The sequence below is a fragment of the Papio anubis genome, chromosome 14 (assembly GCF_008728515.1).
Source record: "Papio anubis isolate 15944 chromosome 14, Panubis1.0, whole genome shotgun sequence".
NCBI lineage: Eukaryota > Metazoa > Chordata > Mammalia > Primates > Cercopithecidae > Papio > Papio anubis.
In genome coordinates, this window is record NC_044989.1 from 96087449 (window position 1) to 96102685 (window position 15237).

Here is a 15237-nt window from a genome sequence, read left to right on the forward strand (position 1 = left end):
ATGTTATTATGAGCAAATGGATAACAGCAAGTGGATTTCTGAATGCTGCCTATCTGTAGGAGTAAGTTTGTTGTGGTTTGTTGTTTTTGATGATGTTTTTAAGGAAAATAATATTATAGTGCCAGAGGAGCTCAGGAATTCCTCATGAATCTATAGACCAATAAAATAATTAAATAATCTGCTCCTGGTGTCTCTGAGCAATTAAAGGGTGCCAAAATATTTTATTTACCATTACACTTTGACAGACGCAGTCATCAGCATATAGCTTTCTGTATATAAACTGGCATTGTGGTTTCGTTGGGAAGCAATAGATTTAAGTCAGTTGAGTGACTGTGTATTTACGGCCTCGATCATAAGTAATGAACTCAATGCACTTAAAATTTTACAACAGTAGTTTGCATATTCTCCTTAAGATGGTAGTTTTTCTACTTCTATAAAGTTGACTGTTATTGGGACACTTTTATTTAACTCATTAAAATTTCTTTAAGACATCAACTTTGGCAACGTTTATGCAGAAAGGATAGTAAGTGTATAAAATACATATACACTATAAGAAGTGTATAATTTTTTTCTGTTTCAAGATAATGGCTACTGTCATTTATTAATTACTACAATTTATTAGGTATAACATGTCAGGCACTGGGGGAGATGCTTTTAACACATGATCTCTACCTCTTACAACAAACCCTGAAGGTAGGTACTTTTTTTTTTTTGAGACGGAGTTTCTCTCTGTCGCCCAGACTGGAGTGCAGTGGCGCCAGCTCGGCTCACTGCAACCTCCGCCTCTGGGTTCAAGCGATTCTTCTGTCTCAGTCTCGAGTAGCTGGGACTACAGGCTCATACCACCAAGCCCGGCTCATTTTTGTATTTTTAGTAGAGACAGGTGATCCTGTCCACCTCGGCCTCCCAAAGTACTGGGATTACAGGAGTGAGCCACTGCGTCGGGCTTAAGGTAGGTACTGTTATACCCATTATACAGAAGAGAAACAGAAGCCCACAGACTTTGCCCTCTGTGCCCCTCTGCTATTAAGAGAGTGAGTCTGCAGTATTTCCTTTCTCTATCCCCACCAGCCATGGGTCTCTATCAGGTTGTTTTTTTGTTTTTGTTTTGTTTTGTTTTTGTCACTTTTAACCACACTGTATTTCACATTTATAAAATATAATTTTTTTTAAGAAATCTATGTGACACATTGTTCATTCAGGCATTTCCGCAGAATTCCATGTGTCAGACATAATTAATACAATTGGGGAAATACTGAGTAAGCGTTTTCAGCCCACACTTTTGTTTGAACACAGTGCATTATGCCCACTCGATTTTAGTTTAATTCCCGTGTTGTTTTACATTCCTGTAAACTCTTTGAGGGAGTTTTGGGCGCCCACTGTCTAACTCAGAGTTCCAGGCTCAAGGTAGGCACTAATGAATGCTGAACAAATTGGGTAGCCAGTTAATTGCTTCCCCACCCCCCAAAAAAGCGTAAACTACTTAAATTAACGTAATTGTGGATTTTTAAATAATACATTTAATGGAAGATCTCTGTCTCCAAAATGTGCCTCCTTGTAGCGATTGAGGGTGTGGGGTGGGGTGAGGGGTGACTAACCAGTCCCCCTGAAATGGGCCCAACCTTAGCAATATTACCCATCTGCCTGGCACTCCCCTACACCTGAGCAGCTTTTTGGGTCCGCGAGAGAACCAGCGGGGTGGGGCACCCAATGCCAGGAGAGCGCGCGGAGAGCCACGTTGAAGTTCAGAGGAGAGTATTTACCAGCAAACAAAGGGCGGCGCGGTTCGGGGTCCTAGGACCAGCTGCAGCCGCCTCTAGAAAACGCAAGGGCCGCAGTGATAAGTGGACATTCCGCACGCGACCAGACGGACACTCGATCTGCACCTCCCCGCGGCCCCGCCCGCAGGCTCCAGCTGCCCGGCCCGCAGCCGCCCACTGGCTCCCGAGGCCGCTTCACCACGTGTCCTGCAGGCCGCTACCCCAAGAACTTTCCGTCCCTCTTGGGGTTGGGGACTGGCAGTGGGGAAGGGCGGGCAGGTGGGGGTCTCCAGGGAGCACCGTTACAGGACTTGGCGAGGGACCCTTTCCAAATGGAAGGTGGCCCGCTCCCAAGTCCATCCCAGATCCTTAGAGAAGCTCCGGGAGCGAGGGCCAGGCAGCAGCTCGGAGCCTGGCTGAGAGAGAGGAACAAAGGGAGCGAGCGAGCTGGGGAGGATGCTGCGCTTCCCTGCGCCCCACCCAGCCGGCTGCCAGGCGCTGCCAGGCGCGCAGGTAGCCCGGCCTTCGGCGCTGGCGGAGGGAGGTGTTGGAGAGGGTACATAAAGACTCACTTCCGCCGGGGCAGGCGCCCGGACTCCCTCCCCGCCGCCCACAGCCTGTGGGCATTCCTGCATCCCTGCCGCCGCCCGGGACCCGAGTGCCCCGGGGGTGTCCAGGCGCGGTGCCAGGCGGGTACTGTGCAGGTAACCCTCGGAGGAACTAGGGCTGGATGGAGGCGGCGGCCGGGGAGAAACACGCCTTTTTAGGCAGCCGTGCTGCCCCGCACCGCCCCACGCAGCCCAAGTCTGCAATCACTCTCCGCGAGAAGCAGGGATCCGCGCGCAGCCAGGGAGCGCCCCGCCTGCGCTCGCCGGCGGGCAGAGCTGCCGGGCCGGGGGCGCGGGGAGGGGGCAGCCCAACTTCCCAGTGCGCGGCTCCCGCCCGCTAGGTGAGCCTGCAGCTGGGAGGATGAAAGGGATGGCGAAGAGGGAGGGGGCTCTGGGGCGAGCGGAGGGGGCGAGCGGAGCTCGGGGGCGGGGCGCGGCGCAGCCTCGGTGCGGGGGCCGGGAGCCGCTGCCTCTCCCCGGGGCTCCGGGCCGCGGTTCCTCTAGCCGCGGGAGCCGCCGCCGCGTTGTCCGAAACAATGAGGCGTGCGGCGCGGGGCTGAGCGCAGCCCCCCGCCGGCTTTGAGGCCGAGCCACCCGCTGTGCCCAGCCGCCCGCGCTTGCAGCTGCCGCCGGCGTGGAGCAGCGCTGGCTCCGGAGAGGTGATCCCGCAGGCCGCCCGGGACCGGAGCGCTGGGCAGCTGGAAGACCCCGGAGTGGGAGGAGGAGGACTCGAGGACGACTCCAGCCGCACACTAGCCTTTTGCAGCCCCCAAGTTCGGCGGCGTGAGTCGGGAGCCCCCGGCTGGGGTCCCAGCTCTAGCGGGCGTCAGTGTGAGTGTGGGAGCGCGTGGCGCGCGCACCCGAGCGGCTGCTGGGGAATAAAATGTGACACGCACGCCTCGGACTCCAGTGCCGCGCGGCCAGGGGGAGCGCCGAGCACCACGGTGTCGTGCGCTTCGAGGCGCGGTTTAGGCAGAAAGCTGGTAAGAGAGGGCACTGGCTGAGGGTGGGCGACACCTTCCTCGGTGGCGCTGCAGCCTGCGCGCTGCTCTGCGCGGAGTTACACTCCCCGTTTAGGGGCCAGACCCGTGTGTGGGGAATATTGAAGGTGGTTTGGGGAGAAGCAGGAAATTCTGGAGAAGCGAACAGGAGGACGCCTTGCACTTTGGGGAAGGGCGGATCCAGTTGTGCCCCTGTGGCTCAGTAACGGTGATCTTTTATTTTTGGCTCTGGAAGGGAGTGAAGATTTTTGTCTTTCTTCAGTACAAAACTGCACTTCTTAAAGGTTAAAGTGTGTTCTGTTGATTTCTGGTTCTCTGTAGCTATAATGTTAGGGGTAGTAGGGATCTTTAGAATCCTAAATACGCGAGTGTTAATTCTTATGTAGTTGGCAGGCGGCAAACTCCGCTTTTGGGTTTACTTTCCGCGGTGTACAGAGTGGATATTTGATGCATTCTTTGGAGTAGGGAGTGTGACGTCCATCTCATTCGGATTTGCCGGTTCTGTGTTGGGGGACGGAACTCATGGCTCTCGCAAGTGCTGCCTTCCAAAGAGCTGAATAGCTGTGTTTGGAGAAGCTGTGCTTTCCAGGAATTTAAATGAGACTTTTTGTGATTGCCTTCCAGGTCTCTCCTCCTAGTACCATATTTGTTTTGTCAGGCTGAACTTTCAAAGCTGTTTTGTAATCTGAGAAGCACTTTTGGGGGGAAAGTAATGCTTGGCTGGATTTTTGTGAACTTATTGTTATTGGACATGCGAAAAATTTGGCGAGAGGCAAACCATATTTGGTTGAAATCATTGTCTTTTGCACCACTGCCCTTCTGACCATAAAGGGACATGCTGGCCCTCCTCGCCGCGGACTGCCTGCTTGGGTGAGGGGATCTTTGGTGGACCGGCAGCACATTTTGTATTTAGAGAACTTTCTGCACACTTGAAAAACCGCATGCTGGTTACTTTGATGCTTCAATTTTTTGAAATTCTGATCAACATTTTTTGCCAACTTGAAATATAATTTATGACTAAGGAGAATTCCAGTAAAGGGAAGTGCTATATATATATATGATGTATATGTATATACATACACATAGGATGATATACACACACACACATATATATATCATCCTGTTGCTGCAAATTTAAGGTTAAACTTCTGAAAACTCTGAAAATTTAGGGTTAAAACCTCTTTTAAAAGGAAAAATGATGAGTGGCCTTGAACCAGTTTTTACTTACTCCCCTTCCCCCATTATTTTTCTGGAACTGACAACCAAAATTTTTATAGCACATGAGGAATTTTATACTAACGCATTAAAAGAAACTGTTGGCAAAGGTAAATGGATATTGTGCTCAAAACTGATGAAACCTTAAAATAATAGGTGAAGTGCCTTGAAATTTACTGCAAAGTTAAAAAGGTACTCAGACTTTTTGGAATTCTCTCTCCGATTGTTACTTCAATAGGTATAAATTACAGCATCTTACCTTTTTGCTTGATGCTGTGAAAGCTTCTGGAGTTTTGAGTTAAATCTCTTGTAGAGATTGTGATAGGAGTCACCGCTTTATATGGAGTACTGAGCCCCACAGTTCAGAGAGGCTTTGGATGGATACTCTTGGAAAGAGGTCAGAGCGAGGACCAACATTTGTTGAGTTTGCTATGTGGTGCACACGATCTAGGAAGCAAGGATACAAAATTGAGGATATTTAGACTAGAGGATTCAAGGTTGAGACAATTTAACATTTGAAAATATGTGAATGATTTATTATGCAGCAGAGGGCAATTATCTGTGTTGAGTTTCTGATGAGGATAATTAAGAGGGAAAAGGTTTACTCTGTGGGGTGAAGACATAAGTTGAGTCTAGAGTGTTGTGGCCAATCCAGCCAGCAAAGATTGGTTAAACAGTGGAAGGACTGCTGAAAAAATTCCTGTACGTGCTTATTTCTGGAGGTTCCATCCCCCAACCCCGAGCTTCTCCTCTTTCTGAGATGACTTAAGTGTGTGAGGCTCTGTTCTATTGCTTATACTGATACTGATTGAAATTTTACCCTCCAGGTTTAGAATTTATCCAAGCATTTCTCAGGTGCTTAAATCTTTTCTGAAATGACAAACTCATTTCTAGGCTTCTGCCCCTCCTGCTTAGGTAAATAAATGATAGGTTCCTTTCCAAAAACTTGGAGATATTTGTCCTCTGGGAAGCTCTTAATTAAAATGCAGATTTGCTACCTCATTGGTGAGACTTTGAATAAAAATATCTTATGCGTGATAATAAGGACAGTCTTTGTTAATGCATTTGTTCTTTAAGAATATTGTGTTATTCCTGATCGATTGAGTTTTTTCTTCTCCTGGATTTTCTGTAATAAGATCTTAAAATTTAATTGCTTAAATTAAATTAAGTACTTAATTCAACATGCGTAAATATCTAAGGGAATTAGATAGTACCCTCATGGCAGGTGTATGTTAAGGTTTGATTTTCTAAGCATTGAAACCTGAAAGCCCATCCCTTTAAAAAAATGGGATGAAATTCCCAAATGACTATAGAAGTAATAATTGCATATAATTATATACTAATTTTGGAAAGTGGAAGGGAAACACAGGTGCGTATTTGCACAGAAATTTTCAATGTTCTTACACCAATTGTTGATGCCAGTGCCAAACACTGAATGGGCTGTGGATGACCAGCCACCGTTAGTCAATTACTACATTTTCAGTTTAATATGGCTACCATTTTCCCGAAAGCTCTCCTTCCAACTTTTGAGACATTTGTTTCTAAATGTTATCAAGTACACAGTGCAAAGATATCAGTGTTAGAGAAACACGGATTTATTATGCCCCTTCCAAAATTTGAAGTTTTCCCTTACTTGGTCCCAGCCACCTCCCACCCCTCCCATGGGATTGATAGGGGAACGGTTGCAATTCAGAATACTTGGAGTCTACCTAGTCCACAGGTGAAATACATTTAAAGGGGATGAAGTATGACCTGGGCAGTCCTAAGGCTTTGCAGGAGTTGGTGATCTGGTCCAGCCCCAGCATTGGTCCTAGCCCTGGTAAAAGCAGGGTCCCTGCAGTTGTGGGACTATTATCTTCACTTGCAGGTTCCTGATTATCCCACAGTACCCAGTGCCTACTGGTTGGTTGGGGGAATTGTTCTGTGCATGGAAATGACATCAGAGGCATGCTGCCCACTATGGGGGACTTCTATCTGGACAGAACTGTTGTGTGCCCTGCTGGCTTCTACTGCCCTCTGTGGTCTTGTCTAGGGAAGAAGTCCAAATTGAAGGCAGGTGGTGGCTTCAAAAAGCTAGAAGCATGTGAAGCCTAGTTTTGTAGTTTTGCACTGGACTTTCTTAGAGAGCTAAGGAAAGCTATTGGCAGGTGCTCCTGCAGTGACCAGCACTGGAGAAAGACAGCCTTATCAGAGCTCAGTTTCCAGGGCCGGAAACGGAAGGTTGACATGAAATCCTTTCCAATATGTCTTCTGGTGTGAGATTCCACAAAATTGATCATTGTAAGTTTTGGCATACTTAAAAGCTAATTCCTCTGCAACCCCAGGAGATAGGAGTAATTCAAAGAATAATAGTAGTAACTAATTTGCACTTATGAGGTACCACATCCTGCCATTTGCTTTGCACGGATTATCAAAGTGCACTTTAGCCACAATCCTGGGAGGTATCATTACGCCCATTTTACAGACGAGAAGACTGAACCTCAGAAAGGTCAAGTGCCTTGGCAGAGCTGGGATTTGAACCTGTGTCTCAGTGTCCAAAACCCATGCTGTTAGACTGAGATCCACTCAACAGAGGAAAACAAGAATGACAACTCCTGCCATTGTGTGGGGCCAGAGACCAACTGTGACTGTAAGTTTCATGTCCTCAAACCAGGCTGAGCCTGCTGAATGGGGAAAATTGTATACAATGGAAGAGGATGTCAGGGAACCCATGTATACAGAAAGCATGTGTTCATCAGAACCTGGAAGCAGAAAAAGGTTTAAGGTGCAACTTAAAAATGGACTATGAAATGTGGAATATCCAGGCAGTCAATATCAGAATGAGATTTGGGCTGATATGAAGCATGTCATATCAAGTGAAATTTCCAAGGAAAAATTGAGGCTAAGATTCAAGAAAATGATCCATCTGCTTTGAGTTACTGGGTTGGTAAGGAGAGCAAGCTCAAAAAGTAGTCTCCTGGTGCATTTAGAAATACATTGGCTAAAGCATTAGAGAATACACTGTAAAGAAAAATTCTACAATGTCTTGATTATAAGCCCTTGTTTTCAGAAGTTTATAATTCACACATTAAATTCTACTCTGGGCTGCTTCTACTGTTTAAGCCCAAGAGAAAAATGCTTTATTAAATTTAAAACAATTGGTTTTTCATGTTCAAATTATACAAATGTTTCAAGTAGAGGTTCTTGCATGTTGGTAATTGTTGTTTCTAAAATGACTTCTCTTTAAATTAAATATAGTAAAGGGTTGGTCTCTTAGATAATCCAATAGCTTTCATTATTCAGAAGTAAAATGTAAAAGTAGCTTCTTTGAAAGTGTAATGATGACCTTTCTGAAATGTAAGTATATTGCTAGGTGTTAAAAACCCATAATTGTGCCACTGACCTCAAATGGGTAGAAAAAAGTACAGTTAATATAGTTACAAAATGGAACTGTACATGTAGGATTAAATGAATGGATTTGTTTTTATTGTTAGAAGAGGGATCTTGCTATGTAAATCATATTTTAAAATTAGGGCAAGTGTACCCCATTGGAAATCTCTGTATGGGCCCTGTGCGGTGCCTATAATACCAGCACTTTGGGAGGCTGCTGCAGGCGATTGCTTGAGCCCAGAAGTTTAACACTAGCCTGGGCAACATAGCAAGACCCCCATATCTACATAAAATTAAGAAAAAACTAGCTGCGTGTGGGGTCGTGCACCTGTAGTCCCAGCTACTCAGGAGGCTGAGTTGGGAGAATGACCTGAGCCCGGGAGTTTGAGGCTGCAGTGAGCCAGGATCACTCCACTGCACTCCAGCCTGGGTGACAGAGTGACCCTATCTCAGAAAATAAAGAAATAAATAAAAGAAATTTTCATATGAAAAAAAGGATTGTCTTTAAAAAGAACATATGTGCACACATACACACACAGACACACTCACTTGCAAGTAGGTACCAGAGGAATAAATTCTTGCATTATGTGTTGTTACATCAGCAATCAGGAGTGGGAACTTGAACTAAGATACTTGAGCATTAATTGTTGAGATTCATGGCTGTTGCCTAACAAAATCAGGACAAGAGCCTAGCCCTTCCAACTGAAGGAAGAATATTCTCTTTCCTATATGGCTTATCTCTGAGAAAATTTTATGTTCCAAATTATATGTGGCTTGTGAGAAGCCAACCAAAATGTTTAAGGTTTAAACTTTCTCTTAGTTTGTTATAAACAGGATACATATGGAAAACATACTTTTACTTATGTATGTAAATATATGTGAGTGTGCATGTTTGTGTAAATGTTCTTTATGATGACAGCAGACATCATGCTCAACATGCAAGAACCTCTACTCCCTTGGTCCCTTTGGTGATATGCAGAATGCATTTGACTGTTGAGACTAACTTTTGACATTGGCTTCTCAGGCAGGTCCTTCCGGGAACCTGGCCCAGGCTGATGACTGGAATCCTACATATTGGTTAGCTGGTCTCTGTGATGACAGAGACTGAACCACTTGAGATGTTTTAGGTCAGCCAGAAGTTCACCGAATACTATAGGTGATTCAATCTTTTTTCTGGAGACCAGGCAACTATTTGGAATTGCCCTGAATTATAGTGCCTTTTAATCACTATAGACATAGGCAAAATAATTAAGACCGTAAGCCTAAGAGTTATTTTAAAAGAAAACTATATGCTCTAATTTCTAAGGTAAATTTTAAATAATTTATGAATAAATGGGAAATAGACAAGTGTAATATGGTTTTCTTTTAAAAGTATGCCAATATATGTAGAGCTATGTATATAATTGGTCTATAATTTCTATTATATACATTAGATATGTATATAATTGGTCTATAATAGTATATTATTGGTCTATATGTATATATAATAGTATATTATTGGTCTATATGTGTATATAATAGTATATAATTGGTCTATATGTATATATAATAGTATATAGTTGATCTATATGTATATATAATAGTATATAATTGGTTTATATGTATATATAATAGTATATAATTGGTCTATGTAATTGGTCTATATGTATAATAGTATATAATTGGTCTATATGTATATATGTAGGTCTATATGTATAATATAGTGTATATTAATTATAGTTTATATATAGATTATTTATATATAGACTATATATATAGTATATAACTGGTCTATATAATTGGTCTGTATGTATAATAGTATATAGTTGGTCTCTCTATATAATGGTATATGATTGGTCTATATAATAGTATATAATTGGTCTGTAATGTATATAATTGAGCTACAATGTATAATTTCTATCATATACATTAGATATATATATAATTGGTCTATAATAGATATGCATATAATTGGTCTATAATTTCTGTTGTTTAAAGGGCAGCTTACCCCCTCTGAGTGACAGTGTCGTTAAAAAACATTCTTCTGCCTGATGTTCAAAATTAGTAGCTGGGAGAGTTGAACTAATTAAGTAATTGGCCTGACTCAATACTTGATATGTTGGAATAACATTCATGGGGTGCCATTAATAGGTTATTTCATTAACTATTTGAGGTGGGAGAGTTTCCAGAGTTGACTTGATAGCAGTAAGAAAGTGTCTGAAAGATATGGCTTTAAAATAATGTGATTGCTTCCATAAGTTAAATCTAAACATTTGTTACTTGCTTCACTCTACACGTTGCCTCACAGAATTAAAACACGTCATGCTGTATTATCATCATATCCTAATAATACCCCACATATCACCACTGGATACATACACAGAAAAAGCAGGGTTAATTTTTTTTGTTTGGCTTTTTTTTCAATATTGTCTGAGGACTGTTAAACACAGTATTAGTTGTAGAACCAGAAGTGGATGAAAGAAAAGCTTTAGACTGTATAACACAAGTGCCTCTTAAGGGGTAATGGAAGGACTCCTGGCCTAAGGAACCTCGGTTGTTTCTAGATGGTGCATATCTATCCCAATTATAATTTGGAAGCCCATGAGTATAATCAAGGGCTTAATGTGCATGTTTTACAGGTAAAACTAAACAAACCCATGTTACTCCGTGTCGATCCCTATCTTTCAATTGCCCGAGTTAGGTCAATCTTCTTACCACACTGTGTTGAAAATGAGAGGTGATTTCATAATGTAGAAATATAGTCTTCCCTCGGTATCCTTAGGGGATTGGTTCCAGTATTCTCCATGGATACCCTAATCCATGGATGCTCAAGTCCCTGATATAAAATGGCATAGTATCTTTGCATAACCTAGGCAGATTCTCCTGTATATTTTAAATCAATTGTTTCTAGGTTACTTATAGTACCTAATACAATGTAAATTCTATCTAAACAGTTATGCTGTTTTTTGTTTTATTTTTCTTTGAGGGACAGGAGTCTTACTGTTCTCTCCAGGCTGGTCTTGAACTCCTGGACTCAAGTGATCCTCCTACCTTGCTCTCCCAAAAATGCTGGGATTACTGGCACATGCCACCACGCCCAGCCTGGTTTTTATCTTTTATAATCAGGATTTCACTCTGTTGCCTAGGCTGGAGAACAGTGGTGTGATCATGGCTCACCTCAGCCTCAACTTCTTGGGCTCAGACAATCCTCCCCGCTCAGCCTCCTGAGTAACTGGGATTACAGGTGTGCACGACCACACCTGGTTACTTTTTAAAATTTTTTGGAGAGACAGGGTCGCACTCTGTTGCCCAGCCTGGTCTTGAACTTCTGGTCTGTAGCGATCCTCCCACCCCAACCACTAAAGTGCTGGGACTACAGGCATGAGCCACTATGCCAGCCTATACTGTGTTTTTATTGGTATTAATTTTATTGTTGTATTGTTATTTATTTATTTCTTTTTCCAAATATTTTTGAGTTGTGGTGGATGGCATCTGTGGATGTGGAACCTGTGGATGCAGAGGGTCAACTGTGACTGGCATACAGATTTGGTTTGGGAATTACTGTGTACATTCAGCACCTAAGCAATAGCCACTGAATTTTCAGGGTGGTGGACACAACCTCCAGCCAGGCACCAGGGTGCAGCCCTTCAGGTCCCTCCTGAACCCAGACAGTAAGACCTTGGTCACAAGGCTGTTCCTTAGAGCTGTTCCTCACTGAACCGAAAGGCATACCCACATTGGTTGGTTTGTTTCTCCTTCAGTAACATTCAAGTCTGTGTGTGAGGAGAGGTTGTAGGGAACAGGATATAGGAAGGTGCTCATGCCTGTTTTTGTTTGTTTGTTTTATATATATATGGTGGATAGAAAATAAGGATTAATGAATGCAGTAAGGTATTTGAGCACTCTTGTTTATCTTGTGTAGGTGCCAACCAAATATTTTTATAAAGATGTGGTTAAGCCTCTTGGCATGTTCAACTGTGTATTTCAAAATAAAATTTTCTTCATTTGGTACTGAGAGTCTCTAAGGTGGGGGAGAAATAGAGACTAACTCACAGGCCCCATTGTTTGTGATGGTAGAATGGGAGGTAGACACTAAATTTTACCGAAGGAAGCTCACAGGTGCTGATGCGTTCAGACGCTTGGGTGAGTGACGAATTTGCACACAACGAAGGTGTGGAGCTCGCAGGCCTTCTATCGTGTGTGTGTACATATATATGTAATATTTTAATCCAGATTTACTTTCATGTGACATTGTCAGCTCCATGTAATCTCACCTGTCAGATTTCACCAACTTCAAGTACAAAAGATCGAGGTGGAATATTGCCCCCAAACCACCTTGTGGGATCGAAGGCCTACAAGAAGCCAACTTGGCTATATCCCCAGCTTGAAAATCACAGAGGCCATAAGAGGATTTCCTAAACTTTCTAAAGGTGGTATTGTAGTCAGTAACCACTGGCCCATGGGATGCATTCCCCTCATAGTCTTCAAACCAGAAATGTCAAAGGAACATTTCTGCATGATGTCAAATGGGATTTGGGAGGAGAAAAGGGTACAAAGAAACATGTCAGCTTTACTTTCCCCCACCTACCACCTTTTTTGTCTCTAAATAGACTCTTTGGAGTCCTGAACTTTTCTCTTCCTCATTTTCTTCCTCTCAAAGCATGTCTTTCTCACCAACGTGCCTCTTCTGTCCACAAGCGGAGGGAGGAAGTTATGGTGCCTGCTGCCTCCAAGGTGCAGATTTACTCTGGCTTTTATGCAGTTACTCTACCTGTCGTGTTTTCTTCAGCCGTATGCCTTAACCAGAAAATTGCTACATGAAAAAAATAATTATTAAATCTTTTGCCAGTGGTAACTTGCATAGAGCATGTGTACGGTTTGATGAACTGTCATAAACTAAATATACCTATATAACCAGCATATCAAGAAGCAATTCTTACCAGCACCCCGGAAGCCTCCTGGTGCCCTCTTCTGGTCACTGTCCCCCAATGGGTACTCACTATTCTGATTTATATCAGAGTAGATTAGTTTTGTGTCACCTGCTCACCAGCTTATACTTAAAGTTTAAACAAAATAACTTTTAAACAATTTATGTTTTTAAAGTTAAAGTAAAATTTAACCAGGAGTGAAGTATTGGTTGTGCCATTAAAATACGAAAGTTCAATATTCGTTCATCATTGAAACTTTCATGCTGTCTGAAGTTCATTTTGTTATTAACAACCCCAGGATTGTTGTAATGTAGGATCTTAGTTTTGCCATTTGTTTAGTGCTGTAGATCTTCCTTCAGTTGACTATAACCAGAAGACCAAAATTAAATTTTAAAATATAGTACAAGTCAGTACATTTTACTCTAAATCTTAAAGATGTATTTTAATATATTCCAGTTTATTAAAAATAATGCTGGACATATAACATTTATATGGAAAAAACACACTTTAAAAATGCAATTTGTGTCCAGGCATGGTGACTTGCACTTTTAATCTCAGCTGCTCAGGAGGTTGAGGCAGGAGGATCTCTTGAGCCTAGAGGAGTTCGAGACTGCAGTGAGCTATGATCGCTCCAGTGCACTTCAGCCTGGGAACGGAACGAGACCTCGTCTATTTACAAAAAAAAGAAATTTACTAACTGAATTCAATTTTATTTGGCATTGAACTTGTAGCCTCTGAATTGTGAATTTGGAAAAATTTAATATTGCAAGTGGACATTGATATAAGACTCTTAGCCCAAGGAACCTCTGTTGTTTCCAGATGATATATATCTATTCCCGTTATAATATGGAAGCTTATGATATGGACAGTTCTAGAAGCTTTTATACATAATATAATTAGATTCTCTTCGGAGATGTTTTAAAGAACTAGCTCATCAGGAAAAGTTCATCAGGACATGGAAGATTAAAGTCATATAGATTCCTGGTAGTTTTTGTTCTTATAGAGAAATTCTGCATTGCAATTTGGAAATAATAAATGTAAATATAAAAACCCAGTCCAGGCCTGTCCCATACCCCATCTGTTGCTGGTCCGTACTTGGAGTGTGCCGGCCAGTTTTGAGAGATGTGTCCATGATACCAAAATCTAACGTTCAAAGGAATATAAAGAAAAAGTAGAATGGGCTGGGCGCAGTGGCTCACGCCTGTAATCCCAGCACTTTGGGAGGATGATTGGACTGCCTGAGCTCAGGAGTTCAAGATCAGCCTGGGCAACATAGCGAAACCCTGTCTCTACCAAAAATACAAAAAATTAGCCAAGAGTGGTGGTGCTTGCCTGTGGTCCCAGCTACCCTGGAGGCTGAGGTTGAGGGAATGGCTTGACCCTGGGAGGCGGAGGTTGCAGTGAGCTGAGATTGCATCCTGCACTCCAGGCTGGATGACCGACAGAGTGGGACCCCATTTAAAAAAGAAAAGAAAAAAAGTAAAATGATATCTTAAAATGGAGTAGAACGGAAGAGAATAAGAAATATAAATGTGATTTCAAAAGTATAAAAGGAGAACAGGCAGACTGCCTAATGAAGGTCAGATGTACTTGTATTATATTGTATATATTCAGAATTTTCTTAAAGCCTAAGAAGTTGGCTTAAATTCACAGCCAGATGCAAATGGTACTGTTTGGTGTGGAGCTGCATATTTGGCAGCCACAGCTGACACAGCGTTAAGGTTCTGATGATTTGGTGTCTGTTTCCTGAAGAGGAACTGCCTCTGCTACCTGCTGCTGCAAATGCTGGCTTGTCTACAACGTGCCCTTGGGCATGTGCTATTTAAGAGGCTTGAAACTATGTGATTATGCTTCACGTGCTTGTCCACAGTTTCTGCCCTTATGGAAACAGTGACATTTACAGTTTTAGAGGGTGAAGTGTTTCTTGGGCCTCAGCATCCAGTGTTTATCGCACTCTTTAAGGAAAAAATTGAGTGGAAGCCATGCACTGTTCATAGCTAACGGAGCATTTTATATTAGAATTCGTTTTACAGATGTCTCCATCCACTCTCGTCCCTCCTGCACACCCATCCCTTTGCCGCTTTGGCCAAGAGTCCTCCTTCCAAACCTTAAGCTCGATTGTGTGCATCCTCGCCTCCTTAGATTCCCCAGTCATCCTCCATTACATACGGGACATTGTCTGCCATTTTTAGAACATCATGTGCTTCTGGCTTGGGTCCAAGCTCATGGTCTCCACTTTCCTGCTTCACTATTAGCCACAGTTACCTTCAGGATCTCTCCTTGACCTGATTGTTACGGACTTGGTTCTTTCCCTCTCCTTTTGACCGCCTCCCAACCCCTAACTTCCACCGGCTCCCGTTAACTTACCAGCAAGCCT

At 43.0% G+C, this 15237-nt stretch overlaps 1 protein-coding gene across 4 annotated transcripts in view; it reads left to right on the plus strand.

Annotated features, from left to right (window-relative positions):
* Positions 1–2059: 2059 nt before the first annotated feature.
* Positions 2060–15237, plus strand: part of ST6GAL2 (ST6 beta-galactoside alpha-2,6-sialyltransferase 2) — an 87080-nt gene continuing 73902 nt past the window's right edge. Inside the window, exon 1 of one of the 4 annotated variants that reach the window (XM_009184891.3) lies at positions 2060–2273. The gene's annotated coding sequence lies outside the window, so the exon portion shown is untranslated. Of the gene's footprint in view, positions 2274–2344; positions 2710–2843; positions 3578–15237 lie in introns of those variants that run through there. The other 3 variants (XM_009184889.4, XM_009184892.3, XM_009184890.4) reach the window with 3 other exon arrangements.